Here is a 21,462-nt window from a genome sequence, read left to right as displayed (position 1 = left end):
GATATTAAGCAGACAAATAGTTCTGTATGATTCAGATGTTTCTTTTCTTCAAACATAGAACTGGTCAACCTATAAACCAGTATGAATGGGAAATTACTGGAAACTCATACTAACTGTTCTTCCCTCTTTATAGTGTTGAACTACAAAAGTTCCCTGATGCCTGCCCTTCTTGCTGTGGTGTCAACTTGCAAATCGAAGGAACCTACCATCCAACCCCAGAAAATCTAGGATACTCAACACACCCACTCAATCAGTACTTATACTGCCTGTTTCTCTGCACTTGTTGTGATCATGGATCCACAACTCCACTCTGATGCATCCCCTATACATTCCAGATAACTGACTGGAAACTTGTGGAAGATACTACTTGTGTGGAACTGGATTCCTTATGGTGGCTGGATGCTTGAGTATGGCCGGATTCCAATGAAAGCTGAACTTGTGGAAGGTGTAGTGGTGTTATGTGGCCGATGAACTGTTTCGGCAGAAACCGGTGTCACTTAATCTACATAACACAAGAGATCAGATATCATAGAACCGGCCAACCAATAAACCAGTAAGTATGGAAACCAGCAACTCATACTAACTGTTCTTCCCTATTTGTAGTGCTTAACTACAAAAGCATCCCTGATGCCTGCTCTTTTTGCTGTGGTGTCAACATGGCAATCGGAGGAACCCACCATCCAACTTCAGGAAATCCTGGATTCCCCAACATGTCTACTCAGTCAATACTCATACTCGCTGTTCGTCTTTGAAAATTATTGTTGTGATCAGGGATCCACAACTGCATCTCTGATGCCTGCCCCATACATTCCATATAACTGACTGGAAACTTGTGGAAGATACTACTTGTATGAAGTTGGATTTCCTTATGGTGGCTGGATGCTTGAGTATGGTCGGATTCCAATGAAAGCTGAACTTGTGGAAGGTGTAGTGGTGTTATGTGGCCGATGAACTGTTTCGGCAGAAACCGGTGTCACTTAATCTACATAACACAAGAGATCAGAAATCATAGAACCGGCCAACCAATAAACCAGTAAGTATGGAAACCAGCAACTCATCCTAACTGTTCTTCCCTATTTGTAGTGCTTAACTATAAAAGCATCCCTAATGCCTACCCTTTTTGCTGTGATGTTAACCTGCCTATTGGAGGAACCTGCCACCCAACTCCAAGAAATTCAGGATACCAAACATGCCTTCTTAGTCACTCAGTCAGGACTTATGTAGTCTTTTCCTCTGCTCCTGTTGTGATTGTGATCCGTGCAAGGCCCTTGAGCTATCTGCGTTTATTATGGCTATCGTTATTGCTCTTGCAGAGGGTTGGGAGGACGATACTTTATACAGCAGTGAACAATCAGCAGAATTATCAGTAGGAATAGCAGACTCTTAATCAAATGCAATTTGGTGGAGGCACACTTCTTTTTGACTAAAAGTCGCCAGCTTCAAAATTTAAGGCACCATGACGACCAAAATGGTCTCAACTTGGAGGGCTGATATTTTATATTTTATTTTCACATTAGGAGTGTGGGGACAAGATTGCTTGTCTGCTGTGACAAAAAAAGCAGAGATGACAAAGAGAAGCCATTGCCATTGTTTTTCTGATTTTGAAGGCACTTTGGATTGATGGTGAGTGACTTGGCCCCATATTACGCAGACAATTGATATTAAGCGGACAAATAGCTCAGTGGACACCTATATTAATAGGACACCAGAGAAGGCCCTGTATGTGTCTGTAACTTAATATCCATTTCTTTGTTTTACTAGTTGAAAAGGGCAAATCACAACTGTTGGGAAATTTTTATCTTTTGTGTGTTGTCTTGAAATTGACCTACCTTGAGCAGGGTTGTCAAAAGTAGCCAGCTGCTGGCGAAAATCGCTGCCTACTTGGTTAGTATCGGCAGGCTACTCTGCTTGGCATTTCTTTATGGATGGCATTTTTTAAATAAATATCCCTGGACTGGTCAGTTACTTTGACAACTCAGCCGTCCACTTCTAAACATTCTGACAACCCTGCTTGAGGAAAAGAGCAGAGCTGAAATGGAGAAGCCATTATTGTTATGTTATCCACCCAGCACCATGGATTAGTGGCGTGTTACTTTAGTTTGATTTTTTATTGATTATTCTCTCAAGACAAATAGCTTTCTTCATGAATAAACACTCCATCATTTTCATGAAAAAAAGGACAAGTCACTCTAAGGGTGACTAGAAGAACAACTCTTGTGATACATTTTGTGACTGTTTTTTAACTGATTGTTTTCTCTCTTCCTTTTAGCGCAGCCTTTGTCAATGCAGATCATGAACTGCACAATGTGTCTGGCATTCTGTCACCTTACTGTGAATTGGACTTACCTGGTAATTGAGTCGAAGACAGAGAATCCAGCCAAGTATTCATTTTACAGAATTTTTTGTGGAAACTACCTTCTGTAGAGCAGCTATGAGGACGTTTTCGATGGTGTACAGAGTATATTTCCTGGTCATATAGCCTGAAGTCCTCAGATAAGACAGGGTGCAAAGAAAGTCAGTTTTACAGCCTGCCATTCGGGCAAGCTGTAGCTAGCAAGTACTAGCCCACACATCATTTCAACTAGCCCCAAAACCCTTTTTGATTAGCCGGATTGATTACCATCCTTCTGTAATATGAATTTCCCAAAAAAATTCACTTGCCCATCGGACAAGTTAAGAACAAACTTCACTAGCCCGAAAGCAAAATCCACTAGCCCCGGGCTGTCGGACACGACTTTCTTTGCACGCAGTAAGAGCACTTAAATTGCGATTAAAGCTGATACTACATTTTGACCAAATCTAAATAACCAAAAAAAATGGCATTTTTTGACCAAAAGCATGGGTTATCCCCTTTGAAAAATTCTGTTTTTTATGGCCAAAAAAGTTTTCTTTTTTTTCCTGCGAAGTCATTAAGCGTTATTTCTAGACTTATTTTGACAAAATCTAAATAAACGAAAAATTGCAATTTTTTAACTAAAAGCATGGGTTTTTTTTTTACTCTAAAAAATTATCTTTTTTACGGACAACAAAGGTTTCTTTTTTCTCCGCAAAATCAGAAAGCATTACTTCCAGTCTTATTTTGGTCAAATCCAAATAAAGAAAAAAATGGCATTTTTAGGCCAAAAGCATGGATTAAACCCTTTGGAAAAAAATGCGACTTTTTGAACTTTGAAAAATTCTGTTTCTGTTTTTTATAGTCAAAAAGGTTTCTTTTCTCTCTTCAAAGTGATTAAGCATTATTTCTAGTCTTATTTTGACCAAATCTAAATAGAGAAAAAAATGGCATTTTTGGACCAAAAGCAGGGGCTGACCCCTTTGGAAAAGAGCATTTTTTGGACTTAAAAAAAACTCTGTTTTTTAAAGTCAAAACAAGTTTCTTTTTTCTCTGCAAAGGCGGTAAGCATTATTTCTAGTCTTATTTTGACCAAATCTAAATTAATAAAGAAGAATTCGGCATTTTTTGGCCAAAAGCATAAGTTAACCACTTTAAAAAAAAATGCGATAAAAGGTTTCTTTTTTCCTATGGAAAGTCACTAAGCATTATTTCACTACATCTACATAAACAAATTGTCCAAAACCACGGGTTAACCCCTTTGGAAAAGTGCGATTTTTTAGACTTTGAAAAATTCTGTTTTTTTATAGCCAAAAAAAGGTTTCTTTTTTTTTCTGCGAAGTCATTAACCATTATTTCTAGTCTTCTTTTGACCAAATCTAAATAAACGAAAAATTGGCATGGGTAACCCCTCTGAAAAAATGTGATTTTTTTTGGACTTAAAAAAACTCCGCTGTTTAAAGTGAAAAAAGGTTTCTTTTTTCTCAGCAGTCACCAAGCATTATTTCTAGTCTCTTTTTTTATCAAATGTGAATAAGGAAGAAAATTGACATTTTTTTTAAGTAAAGGCGTGAGTTAACCCTTTAAAAAAATGCGATTTTCTGGACTTTGAAATATTCCGTTTTTCAAGGCCAAAAAAGGTTTCTTTTTTCTCTTCAAAGTTAGAAAGCGTTATTTCTAGTCTTATTTTGATCAAATCGAAATCAAGAGAAAATGGCATTTTTTGTCCAAAAGTATGGATTAACCCCATTGAAAAAGTGCGATTTTCTGGAGTTTGAAAAATTCTGTTTTTAAAGGTCAAAAAAGGTTTCTTTTTTCTTTGCAGAGTCAAAAAGCATTATTTCTAGTCTTATTTTGACCAAATCTAAGTGAAGAAAAAATTGGCATTTTTTGCCCAAAAGCATGGGTTAACCCCTTTGAAAAAATGCGATTTTTTGGACTTTAAAAAACTCTGTTGTTTAAAGTGAGAAAAGGTTTCTTTTTTCTCTGCAAAGTCACCAAGCATTATTTCTAGTCTTTTTTTTTTATCAATTGTAAATAAAGAAAAAAATTGGCATTTTTTGGTTAAAGGCATGAGTTAACTTTTTGGAAAAATGCGATTTTTTTGGACTTTCAAAAATTCTGTTTTTTAGGTCATAAAAGGTTTCTTTTTTCTCTGCAAAGTCACTAAGCATTATTTCTGGTCTTAGTTTGACCAAATCTAATTAAACCAAATAAGTAGCATTTTTTTGCTCAAAAGCATGGGTTAACCCCTTTGAAAAAATGCGACTTTTTGGACTTTCAAAAATTCCGTTTTTTAAGGCCAAAAAAGGTTTCTTTTTTCTCTTCAAAGTCAGAAAGCATTATTTCTGGTCTTATTTTGATCAAATCGAAATCAAGAAAAAATGTCATATTTTGGCCAAAAGTATGCCCCTTTGAAAAAGTGCGATTTTTTGGACTTTGAAAAATTCTATTTTTTAAGGTCAAAAAGGTTTCGTTTTTCTCTGCAAAGTCAGAAAGCATTATTTCTAGGCTTATTTTGATCAAATTTAAATAAAGAAGAATTTGCATTTTTTGATCTAAGGCTTGGATTAAACCGTTTGGAAAAAAATACGATTTTTTGGACTTTGAGAAGTTTTGTTTTTTATAGTCAAAAAGGTTTCTTTTCTCTCTTCAAAGTAATTAAGCATTATTTCTAGTCATATTTTGACCAAATCTAAATAGAGACAAAAATGGCATTTTTTGACCAAAACCATGGACTAACCCTCTTGGAAAAGAAGATTTTTTGGACTTTAAAAAATTCTGTTCTTCATAGTCAAAACAAGTTTCTTTTTTCTCTGCAAAGTCGCTAAGCATTATTTCTAGTCTTATTTTGACCAAATCTAGATAAAGAAGAATTTGGCATTTTTTGGCCAAAAGCATATGTTAACCCCTTTGAAAAAAAGCGTCATTTTTTACTTTAAAAATCTCATGTTGTTTATAGTCAAAAAGGCTTCTTTTTTCTCTGAAAAGTCACTAAGCATTATTGCTAGTCTTATTTTGACCAAATCTAAATAATCCAAATAATTGGCATTTTTTGACCAAAAGCATTGGGTTATCCAATTTGAAAACATGCAATTTTTGTGACTTTGAAAAATCTGTTTTTCATAGTCCAAAACGGTTTCTTTTTTCTTGTGGAAAGTCTGTGAGCATTATTTCAGGTCTAATTTTCACTAAATCTACATAAACAATTTTTGGACCAAAAGCATGGGTTAATCCCCTTGGAAAAATGCGATTTGGGGAACTTTGAAAAAGTTTTTTTTTAATGGTCATAAGAGGTTTTTTTTTTTTTCCTTTACACAGTTATTACGACGCGTTTTTTTTTAGTCTTATTTTGACCAAATCTAAGTAAAGAAAAAATTGGCATTTTTTGTCCAAAAGCATGGGTTAACCCCTTTGAAAAAATGCGATTTTTTGGACTTAAAAAAATTCGGTTTTTAAGGCCAAAAAAGGTTTTTTTTTTCTCTTCAAAGTCACAAAGCATTATTTCTAGTCTTATTTTGATCAAATCGAAATCAAGAAGGAAATTGCATTTTTTTTTGGCAAAAGTATGGATTAACCCCTTTGAAAAAGTGCGTTTTTTTGGAGTTTGAAAATTTTTTTTTTTTTTAAGGTTAAAAAAGATTTATTTTTTTCCCTGCAAAGTCACCAAGCATTATTTCTAGTCTTTTTTTATCAATTGTAAATAAAGAAAAAAAATTGGCATTTTTTGGCCAAAAGCATGGGTTAACCCCTTTGAGAAAAAATGCGATTTTTTTGGACTTTGAAAAATTCTGTTTTTTATGGTCAACAAAGGTTTCTTTTTTTTCTTCAAAGTAATTAAGCATTATTTGTAGTCTTCTTTTGACCAAAGCTAACTAGAGACAAAAATGGCATTTGTTGACCAAAAGCATGCATGGGTTAACCCCTTTCGAAAGGCGGATTTTTTGGACTTTAAATAAATAATAAATTTTGTTTTTTATAGTCAAAAAAGATTTCTTTTTTCTCTGCAAAGTCGCTCAGCATTATTTCTTGTCTTATTTTGACAAAATCTGGGCAAAGCTAAATAAAGAAGAATTTGGCATTTTTTGATCAAAAGCGTGGATTAAACCCTTTGGAAAAAATGCGATTATTTGGACTTTGAAAAATTCTGTTAATTTTTTTAAGTCACAAATGTTTTTTTTCTCTGCAAAGACACTAAGGAATATTTCTAGTCTTATTTTGACCAAATCTAAATAAAGAAGAAATTGGCACTTTTTCATCAAAAGCCTGGATAAATGCGATTTTTTGGACTTTGAAAAATTCTGTTTTTAAGAGTCAAAAAGGTTTCTTTTTCCTCTGCCAAGTCATTAAGCATTATTTCAAGTCTAAATTGCTCTAAATCTACATGAACAAAAAAATGGCATTTTTTTACCAAAGCATGGGTTAACCCCTTTGGAAAAAGCGATTTTTGGGACTTTGAAAAAGTTTTTTTTTTATAGTCAATTAGGTTTTTTTGCCTTTACACAGTTATTACGACGCATTATTTCTAGTCTTATTTTGACCAAATCTAAGTAAAGAAAAAATTGGCATTTTTTTGTCCAAAAGCATGGGTTGACCCTTTGAAAAAATGCGATTTTTTGGACTTTGGTTTTTTAAAGCCAAAGAAGGTTTTTTTTTTTCTCTTCAAAGTCAAAAAGCATTATTTCTAGTCTTATTTTGATCAAATCGAAATCAACAAGGAAATTGCATTTTTTTGGCAAAAGTATGGATTAACCCCTTTGAAAAAGTTTTTGAAACATTTTTGTCATTATAGTCAAAAAAGATTTCCTTTTTCTCTACAAAAGCATTAAGTATTATTTCTAGTCTTGTTTTGACCAACAACAAATAAAGAAAAAATTAGCAATTTTTTGGACCAAAAGCATGGGTTAACCCCTTTGGAAAAATGCGAATTTTTAGACTATTGAAAATTCTGCTTTTTATAGCCCAAAAAGGTGTCTTTTTACTCTGCAAAGTCTTTAAGCATTATTTCTACTCTTATTTTGATCAAATCTAAATAAAGAAGAAATTGGCATTTTTTGATCAAAAGCATGGGTTAACCCCTTTGGAAAAATGCGATTTTTTGGACTTTGAAAAATTCTGTTTTTTAGAGTCAAAAAGGTTTCTTTTTCCTGTGGAAAGTCACTAAGCATTATTTCAAGTCTAAATTTCTCCAAAACTACATAAACAAAAAAATTGGCATTTTTTTACCAAAACATGGGTTAACCCTTTTGCAAAAAGCGATTTTTGGGACTTCGAAAAATTTTTGTTATTATAGTCAAAAAAGGTTTCCTTTTTCTCTACAAAAGCATTAAGTATTATTTCTAGTCTTGTTTTGACCAAAAACGGTTAAAGAAAAAATTGGCATTTTTCGGACCAAAAGCATGGGTTAACCCCTTTGGAAAAATGCGAATTTTTAGACTATTGAAAATTCTGCTTTTTATAGCCCAAAAAGGTGTCTTTTTACTCTGCAAAGTCTTTAAGCATTATTTCTAGTCTTATTTTAGTCAAATCTAAATAAATAAGAAACTGGCATTTTTTGATCAAAAGCATGGGTTAACCCCTTTGGAAAAATGCGATTTTTTGGACTCTGAAAAATTTTGTTTTTTAGAGTCAAAAAAGTTCCTTTTTCCTGTGCAAAGTCAGTAAGCATTATTTCAAGTCCAGTTTTCACAAAATCTACGTAAACAAAAAAATTGGCATTTTTTGACCAAAGTATGGGTTAACCCTTTTGGAAAAAGTGATTTTTGGGACTTCAAATAATTTTTGTTATTATAGTCACAAAAGGTTCCTTTTACAAAAGCATTAAGTATTAATTCTAGTCTTGTTTTGACCAACAACAAATAAAGAAAAAATTGGCATTTTTTGGACTAAAAGCATGGGTTAACCCCTTTGGAAAAATGCGAATTTTTAGACTATTGAAAATTCTGCTTTTTATAGCCCAAAAAATTTTTTTTTTACTCTGCAGTCTTTAAGCATTATTTCTAGTCTTACCTTAATCAAATTTAAATAAAGAAGAAATTGGCATTTTTTGATCAAAAGCATGGGTTAACCCCTTTTGGAAAAATGCGATTTTTTGGACTTTGAAAAATTCTTTATATATATATATATACTCTAAAAGGTTTCTTTCTCCTCTATAAATCATTAAATAAAACTATTACTAGTCTTGTTTTGACCGAAAACAAATAAAGATAAAATTGACATTTTTCGGACCAAAAGCATGGGTTAACCCTTTTGGGAAGATGCTATTTTTGGGACTTTTAATAGTCAAAAAAGGTTTCTCTTTTTTTCTCTCACAAAGTTGTAGTACGAACGATGAACTCTCGAGATCCATGATGGTTTGAAGCACATTCATGGAAATAGATCAACTGATTAAGCATGCTTGAAAACCATGATATCTTAAGGGATAGATACCTTTTAAAATTATGGGGTTTTTGGGCCCAAGATATCTTACTATTCTGTAACTAGTTTTAGAATACTTGGTCTTGCCTATATAGGAGATCGTAAAAACAGGGTACAATTAGCCAGGGATTTTTTCGTCCAGGAGCACTGAGTGGAGGTACGGGCAGGTTTTTCACCCAGCTCTTACATGTATTCCACAACTTCATTTCATTTAGTGCATTTACTTAAAATTAAGTAGACTACTATAAACTAGAGTGTCAAGTAATAATGCTATTATGTCATTAAAAGAATCTTATAGTACATGTAAGTCTCTCTGATTTCTATACTAATAAACTTCAAAGTTAACACGCTTTGGTTGATTGATTTTTTTAGCCGTGAGAAACATTCCCATTTTTTGCACAGCGGGATGTAAGCCATGTGAGGGACTTAAGGGTTACAATTAATTTTATCACAAGTTTTGAAAATTCTCTCAGTCCCTGCAATGTTTGTGGTAGGCCATACAAACTTCTGAATTTGGGTCAAGGTACGAAGTTTGCTTTATGTCTGTGTCGGAAAAACCCTACATCTATGCACTATATATAAAAAACGTAAATCAATAGTTCTTCAAGTGTTTCTTCACAGGGACAACCCATGGATTTGATCAAAACTTTGAATTTTTTTCTTTGTTCGGATTAGGCCAAGTAAACCTAGAATTTCTGAATACCTTAAAATATTACCGAACATTATATATAGATCTATTTTGACCAACAAAACAGAAAACAAATTTTCAATTTTTTTGGCCAAAATCACAGGTTAACCTCTTTTGTAAAACCCAATGTGGTGCCTTGTTTATAGCCAGAAAAGGCTTCTTTTATATCTAGAATGATGTTTTGTAGTAATTTTGAAATATAACAAGCCTTTCCAGGCTATAAAGATATAGTTTTGACAAAAGAGAGTAATGATATTTAACATTTACAAAGGGGTTAACCCATGATTTTAGTATCACCTCAAGTGTTTAGAAGGTGTAAAGACCTCAAAATCGACTATTTTAGATGGTAAACAGCTGTTTTTATAAAATCAGGTGTTTAGGAGGTTCGGAGACCTCAAAATCGGCTATTTTAAATGGTAAACAGCTGTTTTTAAAAAAGCAGGTGTTTAGGAGGTGCAGAGACGTCCAATTCGGCTATTTTAGATGGTAAACAGCTGTTTTTATAGAATCAGGTGATTAGGAGGTTCAGAGACCTCAGAATAGGCTATTTTAGATGGTACACAGCTGTTTTTGTAAAATCAGGTGTTTAGGAGGTTCAGAGACCTCAAATTCGGCTATTTTAGATGGTAAACAGCTGTTTTTATCAAATCAGGCGTTTAGGAGGTTCAAATTCGGCTATTTTAGATTGTAAACAGCTGTTTTTCTCAAATCAGCTGTTTAGGGGGTTCAAAGACCTCAAATTCGGCTATTTTAGATGGTAAACAGCTGTTTTCCTCAAATCAGCTGTTAACGAGGATCTGAGACCTCAAATTCGCCTATTTTAGATGGTAAACAGCTGTTTTTATCAAATCAGCTGTTAACGAGGATCTGAGACCTCAAATTCGCCTATTTTAGATGGTAAACAGCTGTTTTTATCAAATCAGGTGTTTAGGGCGTTCAGAGACCAAAAAAGCGGCTATTTTAGATGGAAAACAGCTGTTCATATCAAATTAAGTGTTTTTCAAGTACAGAGTCGAATTACAAAGTAAAGAGCCCACGTTTTAAAAATAACAGAACTTTATTGAATAAAATAAAATTGTTTTTGTTGTCTATCAAAATATAATATTAATTATAATTATTGATTGCTACTTATTAATTAATACTATTGCATCACGTCATTAAGTCAAATCAATTCTTTTTTATTTGCTTTCGGTCAAAAATAGTCCAAAAATAATACTTAATGAGTTTAAAGAGGGAACGAGAAAGTTTACCCATGCTTTTGGTAAAAAAAGTCCAAAAAATTTTTCTTTCCTTCCATTTGGTCGAAATAACACTACAATTAATGATTAATAACTTTGTAAAGAAAAAAAAAATTACTGACTATTCACTTCATTGACTAATTAGAAAAGTGCTTTTTTCTTCTAGAATATCATAAAACACATTCCCTGGCCTAGATTGCATAAAAAAAAGATCGAAACATGCTCAATTTTTCGACCAAAACCATAGACTAACCCCTTTCAAAAAATCTCAATTTTTCGACTTTTTCAACTTCTTCCTTTTATAGCTTAGAAAAGCGTTTTTTCGCTATAGAATATCATAAAAAACACTTTCCTGGCCTACATTGCCTTAAAAAAAGAAGATGGAAGAATGGCCAATTTTAGACCAAAACCATGGACTAACCCCTTTTGGAAAAAACTCAATTTTTCCCCTTTTTCAACTCCTTGTTTTTATAGCCTAGAGAACGGTTTTTCCGCTCCAGAATATCATAACACACATTTTCCTGACCTAGATTGCCTAAAAAAAAACACATGGAAAAATGGCCAATTTTGGACCAAAACCATGGACTAACCCCTTTGGAAAAAACTCAATTTTTCCCCTTTTTCAACTCCTTGTTTTTATAGCCTAGAGAACGGTTTATCCGCTCCAGAATATAATAAAACACATTTTCCTGACCTACATTGCTTAAAAAAAAAAAGATGGAAAAATAGCCAATTTTGGACCAAAACCATGGACTAACCCCTTTGAACAAAACTCAATTTTTCGACTTTTTCAACTTCTTGTTTCCATAGCCTAAAAAGGCATTTTTTCGCTGGAGAATATCATAAAACACATTTTCCTGGCCAACATTGCCCAAAAAAAAGAAGATAAAAAAATCGCCAATTTTCGACCAAAACCATGGATTAACCCCTTTGGAAAAAACTCAATTTTTCGACTTTCTCAACATCTTGTTTTTATAGCCCAGAAAGGCGTTTAAACGCTATAGAATACCATAAAACACATTTTCCTGACCTACATTGCCTTAAGAAAAGAAGATGGAAAAAATGGCCAATTTTGGGCCAAAACCATGGACTAACCCCTTTGGAAAAAACTCAATTTTTCGACTTTCTCAACATCTTGTTTTTATAGCCTAGAAAGGCCTTTTATCGCTATAGAATACCATAAAACACATTTTACTGGCCTACACTGCTTTAAAAAAAGAAGATGGGAAAATAGCCAATTTTGGACTAAAACCATGGAATAACCCCTTTGGAAAAAACTCAATTTTTCGACTTTTTCAACATTTTGTTTTTATAGCCTATAAAGGACTTTTTCGCTGGAGACTACCATAAAACACATTTTCCTGGCCTACATTGCCTTAAGAAAAGACGATGGAAAAATGTCCAATTTTGGACCAAAACCATGGACTAACCCCTTTGGAAAAAACTCAATTTTTCAACTTTTTCAACATCTTGTTTTTATAGCCCAGAAAGGCGTTTAAACGCTATAGAAAATTATAAAACACAAATTCCTGGCCTACATTGCCTTAAAAAAAGAAGATGGAAAAATGGCCAATTTTGGACCAAAACCATGGACTAACCCCTTTGGAAAAAACTCAATTTTACGACTTTTTCAACTTCTTGTTTTTATAGCCTAAAAAGGCATTTTTTACCGGATAATATTACAAAATAGCCAATTTTCGACAAAAACCATAGACTAACACCTTTGAAAAAAACTCAATTTTTCGCCTTTCTCAACTTCTTGTTTTTATTGCCCAAAAAGGCATTTTCCGCTAGAGAATATCAAAAAACACATTTTCATGGCCCACATTACCTTAAAAAAAGAAGATGGAAAAATGGCTAATTTTGGACAAAAACCATGGACTAATCCCTTTGGAAAAAACTCAATTTTACGACTTTTTCAACTTCTTGTTTTTATAGCCCAGAAAGGCGTTTAAACGCTATAGAATATTATAAAACATATTTTACTGGCCTACACTGCTTTAAAAAAAGAAGATGGAAAAATGGCCAATTTTCGACCAAAACCATGGACTAACCCCTGTCGAAAAAATTCAATTTATCGACTTTCTCAACATCTTGTTTTTATAGCCCAGAAAGGCGTTTAAACGCTATAGAATACCATCAAAAAAAATTTTCCTGGCCTACCTTGCCTTAAAAAAGGAAGATGGAAAAATGGCCAATTTTGGACCAAAACCATGGACTAACCCCTTTGGAAAAAACTCAATTTTTCGACTGTCTCAACATTTTGTTTTTATAGCCTAGAAAGGCGTTTTATCGCTATAGAATACCATAAAACACATTTTCCTGGCCTACATTGCCTTAAGAAAAGAAGATGGAAAAATGGCCAATTTTGGACAAAAACCATGGACTAACCCCTTTGGTAGAAACTCAATTTTTCGACTTTTTCAACTTCTAGTTTTTATACCTTAAAAAGGCATTTTTCGCCGGAGAATATCATAAAACACATTTTCTTGGCGTAGATTGCAAAAAAAAAGAAGATTAAAAAAATGGACAATATTGGACCAAAACCATGGAATAACCTCTTTGAAAAAAACTCATTAGTTCGACTTTCTCAACATCTTGTTTTTATAGCCTAGAAAGGCGTTTTATCGCTATAGAATACCATAAAACACATTTTCCTGGCCTACATTACCTTAAAAAAAAAAGATAGAAAAATGGCCAATTTTAGACAAACACCATGGACTAATCCCTTTGGAAGAAACTCAATTTTTCGACTTTTTCAACTTCTTGTTTTTATAGCCTAAAAAGGCATTTTTTACTGGATAATATCATAAAACACATTTTTCTGGCCTAAATTGCCCAAAAAAAAGAAGATAAAAAATGGCCAATTTTGGACCAAAAGCATGGACTAACCCCATTCGAAAAAACTTAATTTTTCGACCCTTTTCAAAATCTTGTTTTTATAGCCTAGAAAAGCCTTTTATAGCTATAGAATACCATAAAACACATTTTCCTGGCCTACATTGCTTTAAAAAAAGAAAATGGAATAATGGCCAATTTTGGACCAAAACCATGGACTAACCCCGTTGGAAAAAACTCAATTTTTCGACTTTTTCAACTTCTTGTTTTTATAGCCTATAAAGGCCTTTTTCGCTAGAGAATATAATAAAACACATTTTCCGGGCATATATTGCCCAAAAAAAAGAAGATAAAAAAATCACCAATTTTAGACCAAAACCATGGATTAACCCCTTTGGAAAAAACTCAATTTTTCGACTTTCTCAACATCTTGTATTTATAGCCTAGAAAGGCCTTTTATCGCTATAGAATACCATAAAACACATTTTCCTGGCCTGCATTGCCTTAAAAAAAGAAGATGGAAAAATGGCCAATTTTGGACTAAAACCATGGACTAACCCCTTTGAACAAAACCCAATTTTTCGACTTTCTCAACATCTTGTTTTTATATCCCAGAAAGGCGTTTAAACGCTATAGAATACCATAAAACACATCTTCCTGGCCTACATTGCCTTAAAAAAAGAATATGGAAAAATGGCCAATTTTGGACCAAAACCATGGACTAACCCCTTTGGAAAAAACTAAATTTATCAACTTTCTCAACATCTTCTTTTTATAGCATAGAAAGACGTTTTATCGCTTTAGAATACGATAAAACAGATTTTCCTGGCCTACACTGCTTTAAAAAAAGGAGATGGAAAAATGGCCAATTTTGGACCAAAACCATGGACTAACACCTTTCAAAAAAATTTAATTTATCGACTTTCTCAACATCTTGTTTTTATAGCCTAGAAAGCCCTTTTATCGCTATAGAATACCATAAAACATATTTTCCTGGCCTCCATTGCCTTAAGAAAAGAAAATGGAAAAATGGCCAAGTTTGGACCAAAGCCATGGACTAACCCCTTTGGAAAAAACTCAATTTTTCGACTTTTTCAACATCTTCTTTTTATAGCCTAGAAAGACGTTTAAACGCTATAGAATATTATAAAACACATATTCCTGGCCTACATTGCCTTAAGAAAAGAAGATGGAAAAATGGGCAATTTTAGACCAAAACCATGGACTAACCCCTTTGGAAAAAACTCAATTTTTCGACTTCCTCAATATCTTGTTTTTATAGCCCAGAAAGGCGTTTAAACGCTATAGAATACCATCGAAAAAAAATTTTCCTGGCCTACCTTGCCTTAAAAAAGGAAGATGAAAAAATGGCCAATTTTGGACAAAAAGCATGGACTTACCCCTTTGGAAAAAACTGAATATTTCAACTTTCTCAACATCTTGTTTTTATAGCCTAGAAAGGCGTTTTATCGCTATAGAATACCATAAAACACATTTTCCTGGCCTACATTGCCTTAAGAAAAGAAGATGGAAAAATGGCCAATTTTGGACCAAAACCATGGACTAACCCCTTTGGAAAAAACTCAATTTTTCGACTTTTTCAACTTCTTGTTTTTATACCTTTAAAAGGCCTTTTTTTGCAGGAGAATATCATAAAACACACGTTATTGGCGTAGATTGAAAAAAAAGAAGATAAAAAAATGGCAAATATTGGATCAAAACCATGGAATAACCTGTTTGGAAAAAACTCAATAGTTCGACTTTCTCAACATCTTGTTTTTATAGCCTAGAAAGGCGTTTTATCGCTATAGAATACCATAAAACACATTTTCCTGGCCTACATTACCTTAAAAAAAAAAGATAGAAAAATGGCCAATTTTAGACAAACACCATGGACTAATCCCTTTGGAAAAAACTCAATTTTTCGACTTTTTCAAGTTCTTGTTTTCATAGCCTAAAAAGACATTTTTTACTGGAGCATATCATAAAACTCATTTTTCTGGCCTTATTTGCCCAAGAAAAAGAAGATAAAAAATGGCCAATTTTGAACCAAAACCATGGACTAACCCCTCTAAAAAAAACCTCAATTTTTCGACTTTCTCAACATCTTGTTTTTATAGCCAAGAAAGGCGTTTAAACGCTATAGAATACCATAAAACACATCTTCCTGGCCTACATTGCCTTAAAAAAAGAAGATGGAAAAATGGCCAATTTTGGACCAAATCCCTGGACTAACCCCTTTGGAAAAAACTCAATTTTTCGACTTTCTCAACATCTTGTTTTTATAGCCTAGAAAGGCGTTTTATCGCTATAGAATACCATAAAACACATTTTCCTGGCCTACATTGCTTTAAAAAAAGAAGATGGAAAAATGGCCAATTTTGGACCAAAACCATGGACTAACCCCTTTGGAAAAAACTCAATTTTTCGATTTTCTAGACATCTTGTATTTATAGCCTAGAAAGGCGTTTTATCGCTATAGAATACCATAAAACATATTTCCCGGCCTATATTACCTTAAAATATGAAGATGGAAAAATGACCTATTTTGGATAAAAACCATGGACTAACACCTTTGAAAAAAAATTTCAGTTTTTCGCCTTTTTAAACTTCTTGTTTTTATTGCCTAAAAAGGCATTTTTCGCTGGAGAATATCATAAAACACATTTTGCTGCCCTAGATTGCCCCCCCCAAAAAAGATAAAAAAAATCGCCAATTTTCGACCAAAACCATGGATTAACCTCTTTGGAAAAAACTCAATTTTTCGACTTTCCCAACATCTTGTATTTATAGCCTAGAAAGCCCTTCTATCGCTATAGAATACAATAAAACACATTTTCCTGGCCTACATTCCCTTAAAAAAAGAAGATGGAAAAATGGCCAATTTTGGACCAAAACCATGGACTAACCCCTTTGGAAAACACTTAATTGTTCGACTTTCTCAAAATCTTGCTTTTATAGCCTAGAAAGGCCTTTTATAGCTATAGAATACCATAAAACATATTTTCCTGGCCTACTTTGCCTTAAAAAAAGAAGATGGAAAAATGGCCAATTTTGGACCAAAACCATAGACTAACCCCTTTGAAAAAAAACTCAATTTTTTACCTTTCTCAACTTCTTTCTTTTATTGCCCAAAAAGGCATTTTTCGCTGGAGAATATCATAAAACACATTTTCCTGGCCTAGATTGCACAAAAAAAAGAAGATAAAAAAAATGTCTAATTTTGGACCAAAACCATGGACTACCCCCATTGAAAAAAACTCAACTCTTCGACTTTCTCAACATCTTGTTTTTATAGCCTAGAAAGGCGTTTTACCACTATAGAATACCATAAAACACATTTTCCTGGACTACATTCCTTTAAAAAAAGGAGATGGAAAAATGGCCAATTTTGGACAAAAACCATGGACTAACCCCTTTAGAAAAAACTCAATTTTTCGACTTTCTCAACCTCTGGTATTTATGGCCTAGAAAGCCCTTTTATCGCTATAGAATACCATAAAACACATTTTCCTGGCCTACATTCCCTTAAAAAAAGAAGATAAAAAAATGGCCAATTTTGGAGCAAAACCATGGACTAACCCCTTTGGAAAAAACTCAATTTTTCGACTTTTTCAACATCTTGTTTTTATAGCCTAGAAAGGCGTTTTATCGCTATAGAATACCATAAAACATATATTCCTGGCCTACATTGCCTTAAAAAAAGAAGATGGAAAAATGGCCAATTTTGGACCAAAACCATAAACTAACCCCTTTGGAAAAAACTCAATTTTTCGACTTTCTGGACATCTTGTATTTATAGCCTAGAAAGGCGTTTAAACGCTATAGAATACCATAAAACACATCTTCCTGGCCTACATTGCCTTAAAAAAAGAAGATGGAAAAATGGCCAATTTTGGAGACAAACCATAAACTAACCCCTTTGGAAAAAACTTAATTTTTCGACTTTCTCAACATCTTGTTTTTATAGCCTAAAAAGACGTATCATCGCTATAGAATACCATAAAACAAATTTTCCTGGCCGACACTGCTTTAAAAAAAGAAGATGGAAAAATGGCCAATTTTGGACCAAAACCATGGACTAACCCCTTTCGAAAAAATTCAATTTATCGACTTTCTCAACATCTTGTTTTTATAGCCCAGAAAGGCGTTTAAACGCTATAGAATACAATAAAACACATCTTCCTGGCCTACATTGCCTTAAAAAAAGAAGATGGAAAAATGGCCAATTTTGGAACAAAACCATGGACTAACCCCTTTTGAAAAAACTCAATTTTTCGACCTTTTTAACATTTTGTTTTTATAGCCCAAAAAGGCGTTTAAACGCTATAGTATATTTTAAGACATATATTCCTGGCCTACATTGCCTTAAAAAAGAAGATGGAAAATTGGCCACTTTTGGGCCAAAACAATGCAATAACCCCTTTGGAAAAAACTCAATTTTTTGACTTTCTCAAAATCTTGTTTTTATAGCCTAGAAAGACATTTTATCGCTATAGAATACCATAAAACACATTTCCCTGGCCTACACTGCTTTAAAAAAAAGAAGATCGAAAAATGGCCAATTTTGGACCAAAACCATGGACTAATCCCTTTGGAAAAAACTCAATATTTCGACTTTCTCAACATTTTGTTTTTATAGCCTTGAAAGGCGTTTAAACCCTATATATAGAATACCATAAAACACATTTTTCTGGCCAACATTACCTTAAAAAAGAAGATGCAAAAATGGCTAATTTTGGACAAAAACCATGGACTAATCCCTTTGGAAAAAACTCAATATTTCGACTTTCTCAACATTTTGTTTTTATAGCCTTGAAAGGCGTTTAAACCCTATATATAGAATACCATAAAACACATTTTCGTGGCCTACATTGCCTTAAAAAAAGAAGATGGAATAATGGCCAATTTTGGACAAAAACCATGGACTAATCCCTTTGGAAAAAACTCGATCTTTTGACTTTTTCAACTTCTTGTTTTTATAGCCTAAAATGGTATTTTTTACTCGAGAATCTCATAAAACACATTGTCCTGGCCTAGATTGCCCAAGAAAAAGAAGATAAAAAAATGGCCAATTTTGAACCAAAAAAATGGACTAACCCCTCTGAAAAAAAACTCAATTTTTCGACTGTCTCAACAGCTTCTTTTTATAGCCCAGAAAAGCGATTTATCGCTATAGAATACCATAAAACACATTTTCCTGACCTAGGTTGCCTAAAAAAAAAAACATGGAAAAATGGCCAATTTTGGACCAAAACTATCGACTAACCCCTTTGAACAAAACTCAAATTTTCGACTTTTTCAACTTCTTGTTTCCTTAGCCTAAAAAGGCATTTTTTCGCTGGAGAATATCATAAAACACATTTTCCTGGCCAACATTGCACAAAATAAAGAAGATAATGAAATGGCCAATTTTGGACCGAAACCATGGACTAACCCCTTTGGAAAAAACTCAATTTTTCGACATTCTAAACATCTTCTTTTTATAGCCTAGAAAGGCGTTTTATCGCTATAGAATACCATAAAACACATTTTCCTGGCCTACATTGCTTTAAAAAAAGAACATGGAAAAATGGCCAATTTTGGACTACAACCAAGGACTAACCCCTTTAGAAGAAATTCAATTTATCGACTTTCTCAACATCTTGTTTTTATAGTCTAGAAAGGCGTTTTATCGCTATAGAATACCATAAAACATATTTTCCTGACCTAGATTGCCTAAAAAAAAAGGTGGAAAAATGGCCAATTTTGGACAAAAACCATGGACTAACCCCTCTGGAAAAAACTCAATTTTTCGACTTTCTCAACGTCTTCTTTTTACAGCCTAGAAAGGCGATTTATCGCTATAGAATACCATAAAACACATTTTCCTGACCTAGGTTGCCTAAAAAAAAAAACATGGAAAAATGGCAAATTTTGGACCAAAACCATGGACTAACCCCTTTGAACAAAACTCAAATTTTCGACTTTTTCAACTTCTTGTTTTCATAGCCTAAAAAGGCATTTTTCCGCCGGAGAATATCATAAAACACATTTTCCTGGCCTACATTGCCAAAAAAAAGAAGATAAAAAAATGGACAATATTGGACCAAAACCATGGACTAACCTCTTTGGAAAAAACTCAATATTTCGACTTTCTCAACATCTTAGTTTTATAGCCTAGAAAGGCGTTTTATCGCTATAGAATACCATAAAACACATTTTCCTGGCCTGCATTGCCTGAAAAAAAGAATATGGAAAAATGGCCAATTTTTGACCAAAACCATGGACTAACCCCTTTCGAAAAAACTCAATTTTTCGACTTTTTCAACTTCTTTTTTTCATAGCCTAAACAGGCATTTTTTCGCTGGAGAATATCATAAAACACATTTTCCTGACCTAGATTTCCTAAAAAAAAGAGATGGAAAAATGGCCAATTTTGGACCAAAACTATCGACTAACCCCTTTGAACAAAACTCAAATTTTCGACTTTTTCAACTTCTTGTTTCCTTAGCCTAAAAAGGCATTTTTTCGCTGGAGAATATCATAAAACACATTTTCCTGGCGAAGATTGCACAAAATAAAGAAGATAAAGAAATGGCCAATTTTGGACCAAAACCATAGACTAACCCCTTTGGAAAAAACTCAATTTTTCCACTTTCTCAACATCTTGTTTTTATAGCCTAGAAAGGCGTTTTCTTGCTATAGAATACCATAAAACATTTTTTCCTGACCTAGATTGCCTAAGAAAAAAAGATGGAAAAATGGCCAATTTTGGACCAAAACCATGGACTAACCCGTTTGGAAAAAACTCAATTTTTCGACTGTCTCAACATTTTTTTTTATAGCCTAGAAAGGCGTTTTATCGCTATAGACTACCAAAAAACACATTTTCCTGGCCTACATTGCCTTAAAAAAAGAAGATGGCCAAATGGCCAATTTTGGACCAAAACGATGGACTAACCCTTTTGAAAAAATCTTAATTTTTCGCCTGTTTCAACTGCTTGTTTTTATAGCCTAGAAAGGCGTTTTTTCGCTATAGAATATCATAAAACACATTTTCCTGGCCTAGATTGCCTTAAAAAAAAAGATTAAAAAATGGGCAATTTTGGACCGAAACCATGGACTAACCCCTTTGCAAAAAAGCTCAATTTTTCAACTTTCTCAACTTCTTGTTTTTATAGCCTAGAAAGGCGTTTAAACGCTATAGAATACCATAAAACACATCTTCCATGCCTACATTGCCTTAAAAAAAGAAGATGGAAAAATGGCCAATTTTGGAGAAAAACCATGGACTAACCCCTTTGGAAAAAACTTAATTTTTCAAATTTCTCAACATCTTGTTTTTGTAGCCTAGAAAAACGTTTTATCGCTATAGAATACTATAAAACACATTTTCCTGGCCTACATTGCGTTAAGAAAAGAGAATGGAAAAATGGCCAATTTTGGACCAAAACCATGGACTAACCCCTTTGGAAAAAAATCAATTTTTCGACTTTTTCAACATTTTGTTTTTATAGCTCAGAAAGGCGTTTAAACGCTATAGAATATTAAAAAAAAAAATATTCCTGGCCTCCATTGCCTTAAAAAAAGAAGATGGAAAAATGGCCAATTTTGGACCAAAACCATGGACTAACCCCTTTTGAAAAAACTCAATTTTTTGACTTTCTCAACATCTTGTTTTTATAGCCTACAAGGGCGTTGTTTCGCTCTAGAATATCATAAAACACATTTTCCAGCCGTTTTTAATGTCGTCACGCAACGCTCCTCCCACAAACGGCTGCTGAAAACCGAACTACATTCCTTTCCCTTTGTGTTTGTGGTCTAACGAACAAGCCAATCATGTATAAGAAATTTGACAATACGTGAGCCGCAGGGCGCTAGGAAGCGAGCACGCTTCTTAGTTTTCGACAAATCAATCAATCGTCGCTGAATTTAGACGGGCTCTATGTTTTCAAGCAACGAAAAGG

The 21,462-nt window shown here is 33.5% G+C and overlaps 1 long non-coding RNA gene across 1 annotated transcript; it reads left to right on the top strand.

The window, feature by feature from the left end:
- The first annotated feature begins 389 nt into the window (after positions 1-389).
- LOC140925097 (uncharacterized) lies at positions 390-2,832 on the top strand. Its single transcript, XR_012164367.1, has 3 exons — positions 390-1,033; positions 1,518-1,623; positions 2,270-2,832. It is a non-coding gene; the product is annotated as an uncharacterized lncRNA (long non-coding RNA).
- The last annotated feature ends 18,630 nt before the right edge of the window (positions 2,833-21,462 follow it).

The sequence above is a fragment of the Porites lutea genome, chromosome 14 (assembly GCF_958299795.1).
Source record: "Porites lutea chromosome 14, jaPorLute2.1, whole genome shotgun sequence".
Lineage (NCBI taxonomy): Eukaryota > Metazoa > Cnidaria > Anthozoa > Scleractinia > Poritidae > Porites > Porites lutea.
This window is presented reverse-complemented; position numbering and strand designations above follow the sequence as displayed.